Here is a 6,000-nt window from a genome sequence, read left to right on the forward strand (position 1 = left end):
TCCCGATTAAAGGAACAAAAAATAAATAAATAGAGTAGGAATCATGACTGATGGAACTGGTACTGGACTAATAAGACTGGGAGGTCCAGTGTTGGATGTAATTTCCAATTTTTTAAATTAATCTATCAAAATATAAAATAGAAAGAAAAATGAAAATAGTGGGAAAGTTAGGGAGAAAAAAAGGAAGAAAAAGAAGTGTAGGGTAAAATAGGATTATTTTTTGCGCAGAATCTTTATTCAAAATCAAACAAGTAGCCTTCTTTGCAAGATTAATGTAGCATTTTACACAGAAATTTAATAACATGCCAATAGGTGGTGCTAAAGTACTAGTAATGTCTATCCATTCTTAGTTTTTCCTAAGTGGTTATGATTTCATTTAACTGCCTGGAGAAAGGCTCCCTTTCATTTAACAAGCTTCATCAGGAGCAAGTGCTCAAGTTGCAGTGGCAAATCTCATTTTCTCTTATATTGTAATTGTCCAGAATAACAGAATCTTTCTAGAGTTTCAACATCTTTTTATAGTATGATGACCAAAACTGGATGCCGTACTCTAGGTGTGGTCTTACTAAGGCTTTATAGAGTGGTATTAGTACCTCACTTGTTCTTGATTGTATCCCTTGGTTAATGCAATTTAGGATTGCATTAGCTTGTTTGGCTGCTGCTGCACACTGCTGGCTCATATTTAGCTGGTTGTCTCTGAATTCAGTTCAAATCTTCTCCTATAGAATTTGAACTACTAAGTAATCTGTAATGTTTGCCAAATTTTAGGCTTGATTTTACGCAATTAGGCATTGCCATATGGATGTCTAAGGTAGAAAACAAACTTGGGGCCACTTGAGGGCAGCAAATGCCTTATCTTGATTAGAGAGAAATACCTGAAAGTTTGGATACTCTCAAAATGTTCCTGTATGCTTTTTTGGGGGTGGGTGGGTGAGAACATTCAATACTCTTTTGTCTTTTCTTCCAACTAAGTGAAGCAGCTAGGAGAAGTGAGAGGGGCTGTTTGTCACCATGATGGAATTGTTCATGTAACTAAAAAAGGCAGTTTTACAAAGCCATACCATTTCACTCAGATTGAGTGATACATTTAAGCAAGACTTGATGATCAGATTCTTTGATGATAGATTATTATTTGTATTTTAATGTTTTAAAATTATTTGTTAGTCCCCCAGAATCACTTGGTGACTTGATAGCCATAAACATGAAATTAATGAACGAATGAATAACAGTGCAAAGTTTAGCATTGTCCAGATGTTACCTGGACATCTAACCAGAGGCGGTATTCAGCAGGTTCTGATCAGTTCTGTAGAACCGGTAGCGAAAATTTTGAATAGTTCGGAGAACTGGTGATAACTTTCCCCCAGGAGTGGGGAGGGAATGAAGACTTTACAGTATCCTTCTCCTGCCATGCCCACCAAGTCACACCCACCAAGCCATGGCACGCCCACCAAGCCATGCCCACAGAACCAGTAGTAAAAAAATTTGAATCCCACCACTGCATCTAACCAAAACTTTTGAAGAAGTCTACTGATTGGTTTGCATTAATGTAAGCAAATGCAGTCCTTTGGATGATTTGATTACTGATGACAACAATGGGTAAACTGCAATACAGAACATCCAGACCCCATAAAGTTGGTTAGTTTTGACTTACAGATTACATTCTCTATGTGGAATTTCCTTTAGAGGACATTGACTTCTTATCTCCAAGTCTGCTGCAATGGAAGCTGTTAATGCATAATACCATTTGCTGTTATAGTTGGGGGAGGGGTGTTGCAAAGTGAAAGGTCTGTGAGTTTAAATTTGAGTAGTGGGTTTCAGCCCCATATAACATCTTCTGGCTACTCACCTTCAATGAATTCCAATAGGATGAATTGGATTACATAGTACCTCCTGGTGGTCAATGTATTTGGCAATACAAAATGTCAAAATGTCTTCATAAGATTAAAATGTGTAAATTGAACAGAAGGAGAAGCAAAGTGGAATGGAAACAGAACAGAAGCAAAGTGTATAGCAGAATTTACTTTCCATCATAATTTCAAAGTTCTTTTTGTCTGAAGCTACTAACAAAAGTACCCTTGAGATGTGGATATGTGTTAATGATTCACAGAAGGAAGAAGCCCAGAGATATTGCATGTCAATTTTTTAATAAGTGAATATAGCCTTGTCATATTTAATTTGGGAGAAAAGTTATGAATTAAGACAGTTTTTGACAACTCAAGGACCTTGTGTTAAAAATGAAACAATTATGAAGGGTCTCAAATTACCCCTGGGAATTTGTCTCTATGAACTTACTGTATTTCCAAAATATTTTGCTTCTTCTTTTCCTACATACTTTTGCCTTTTCTTCTGAGAGATTTCACACAAATATTGTTATAGGCTAGGAGTTTCCAAAAGTATTACAAGCAAAGTTTCCAAGGCTAAGGAAAAATGGACAAAGCCTTCTACAATGTGTGAACTTTTCTTCCAGACATGCTTTCCTCTAGAAGCAGAACTCAGTCAGGGGGAGATGAGTTGTGGGTTGATTTTTTTTTAATTTTCCAATTGTTGTTGATCATTCCATTGTCTATGAATGAATTTTACGAATTACAAACTAGCCAACCAACATTAACCTAGATTTTTGTGTGACGTCAGCTAATCCCATATTTTGTGCAAATCTAGGAAGTTGAGTTAATTAAGTAAATTATAGTTCACTTAACCATGAGCAATTGTGTGTATGTGCCAGACTATGTGAATTGGGATTAGCTAAATTTAAGCACTGTATATGGTGATATCACACAGAGTTTGAGCTTTTATACTAGAAGAAGCTGGATGGTGATCCTGCAAGTTGAATATTTGTGATTTTAGCAAGTAAATGAACAGGGAAAAAGATAAAATATCCCATCTCTTTGACATTTCTTTATTAATTGTGCTATAAAGTGACGAGAACCACAGAACATATGATTAGAGTGTTGTACTAAAACTAATCAGAATTAGATTCAAGTACATCCTCAACCATGGAAGCTGATTGGGTGACTGGGGCAGTTTCTTTCCCAGCCTCACTTTCTCTCTGGGTTGTGGAAAATGTTGGAAAGGGAATAGTAGGAAAAGGCAGAATATACCTCTCATTAACTAATAATAAAACAAATCATGTTGTAGCTCAGGTTATTTTCTGAAGATATTGCCCAATAAAGCTAGGATACTGAGCCTCGGGTAGTTGCACAGGCAGTGTCATAAGACTGATTTCATGTTGCAAGTTGCTTGACCCACCCTGCAATTGCAGGGCTCTGTTTGTTTCTTACCACTGAAATGGTAAGCAGTTAATTCATATCATGGTAATGTCTGTTGCAATAGTTTATTGGCAAGCTTTCCTGACTTTATTCTCTGTTCAGGGCCAGAACAACACGGTCAGTGTGGTGCTGGACTTCTCCTAGTAGACCTGTACTTTGTCTCTTTGTTAATCCTTATATTGGCTAAGTCTTGGGGGAGCATTTAAATTCCAAATGGTCATGGCTGTGCATACAGAAGCATCCAATTATTTGAATTAGCTTCAGTACAATCTATGATCCTCCATGCTGCTTGACTTTTATTCATTTTATTTTTTATTTGATTTGATTTGTCAATTGCTTACAAGATAATAGGTATAAGTATATACACAGTTATGAATACATGAAATGGGTACATATAAGAAAAATAAAAGAAACAATAGGACATGGACAGTAGGCATGTTGGTGGGCTTATGCACACCCCCTACAGACCTCTTAGGAAAGGGGTGAGGTCAATAGTAGACAGTCTAAGGTTAAAGTTTTTGGGGTTTGGGGAAGAAACCACAGAGTCGGGTAGAGTATTCCAGACATTGACCACTCTGTTGATGAAGTCGTATTTCCTGCAATCAAGTTTGGTGCGGTTAACCATGAGTTTGTATCTATTATGTGCTCTTGTATTGTTATGGTTGAAGCTGAAGTATTCATTGACAGGTAGGACATTGCAATGTATGATTTTATATACTATACTTAGATCAGACCAAAGGCGGTGTAGTTCTAGATTTTCTAGATCTAGAATTTCAGGTCTGGTGGCACAAGGTATTCTGCAATGAATAGAGGAGTGGAGAACTCTTCTTCTGAAATATTTCTGGACTTTCTCAACTGTGTTAATATCAGATATGTAATGTGGGTTCCAGACTGATGAGCTGGAATTCAAGTATTGGTCTAGCAAATGTTTTGTGTGCTCTCATTAGTAGTGTGATATTACCAGAGAAAAAGCTACGTAGGATTAGGTTAACAACTCTTAATGCCTTCTTGGCTATGTAGTTACAGTGGGCTCTAACACTTAGATCATTAGAGATGAGAACTCCAAGGTCCTTGACAGAGTTTGGATCATCAACAAGGTCTTGACTATTCAGCTTGTATTTTATTTTCTGATTTTTTTTTTTGTCAATATGTAAGACAGAGCATTTATTTGTTGAGATTTGAAGTTGCCATTTGTTTGACCATTCTGATACATAGTTGAGGTCTTTTTGAAGGGTAGCAGTATTGTCAGTGGTGTTGAATAGCTTTACATCCTCAGCGAAGAGAACGCAGTTGCTCTTAATATGATCACAGAGGTCATTTATGTAGAGTATGAAGAGAGTTGGTCCTAGAACACTGCCTTGGGGGACACCACTGATGACAGGTACAGAATTTGATAGGATGTTTTCAATTTTGACCATTTGTTGTTTGTTTGACAGGAATGCTTCTATCCAGTTATGCAGGTGTCCAGAGATACCGTAAGATTTTAGTTTTAGGAGTAGTTTGTCGTGTACCACTGAATCAAAGGCTTTACAGAAGTCTATGTAGATTGCGTCTATTGCTTTGCCCTGATCGAGTTGTGTAGTCCATATGTTTTTTCAGTGTAAAAGTTGCAGATTACAGGATAGTTTTTTTTCTGAAACAAAATTGTTTATTAGAGAGTAGGTTGTTTGTCTCTAAGTGGAGGATAATGGATTGGTTAATAATTGACTCCATGATTTTACAGGTGACGCAGCATAAGGAGATTGGTCTGTAATTTTCAACTAGGCTGGGGTTTCCTTTTTGAAAATGGGGATGACCGTGGCTTGTGACCATAGGTTTGGCAAGGAGCTGGACTTGTTTCTGCAATCAAAGTCATTTTGCTTTATTTTAGTTTTTAGAATCTTCTCCCATTTAGCTCCTGTTCTCCAGACTTAACTCCCCCTTGAATGACATTTGTAGTCTAATTTTCCCCAAAATTATAGTGTAGAAGCAGAGCGCCACTTGCCTTTGCACGGCAACAGCATTCTGCTGTTGTTGCAGTAAATTTGCACTAGCTGGTGGCACCTGTGCCACCACCACCCCTTGCGGCAACAGCACCATTACCTAATTCTGTCTGGCAAGGGCTGCACTACTCCTTGCACACTGCACCACTTAATACATTGCATGCTGCACATACTACCTTCTACAGTGGAGATTCCCAGCCTCACCACAAGCTGCCTGGCCAGTCTCATATTCCAGAGTTCTAGTCAAAGGACTGGCCCATCAGTCATCCTGGAGCAGCTCTTCCAACGGAGTGTACCGGCCTGCAAGCAGCCCTTCACTCCTGCTCACTAAGGCTCTGGCTATCACCACCGCTGCTTCGGCTCACTTGTGCCGTTGCCCCTGTTGCAACAACAGCACCATTACTTCATTCTGGCTGGTGAGACCTGTGGTAGTCCTTACATGTTGCACTACTTGAAAAGTTGCACATTGCATGTACCACCCTCTATGGCGGAGATCTTCAGCCTCACCACAAGCTGCCCAGCTGGTTCATATTCCAGAACTCTGGTCACAGGACTGGCCCATTGTTCATCCTGAAGCAGCTCTTCCACCTGGGTGCACTGGCCTTCCGGGGAGTGGCCAGGAAGCTCTCTGGCAGGCCAGTGGACCCAGATGGAGGAGCTCCTCCGAGACAACCAATGGGTCAGTCCTGTAACTAGAGCTCTGGAATATGGGACCGACTTTCCCACCAACATCAGCAAGCCACTGTCAGTCT

Source organism: Notechis scutatus, chromosome 5, assembly GCF_049901735.1.
Source record: "Notechis scutatus isolate UNSWTSFEM ecotype Mainland chromosome 5, rNotScu1.2, whole genome shotgun sequence".
In the NCBI taxonomy this organism is placed as follows: domain Eukaryota; kingdom Metazoa; phylum Chordata; class Lepidosauria; order Squamata; family Elapidae; genus Notechis; species Notechis scutatus.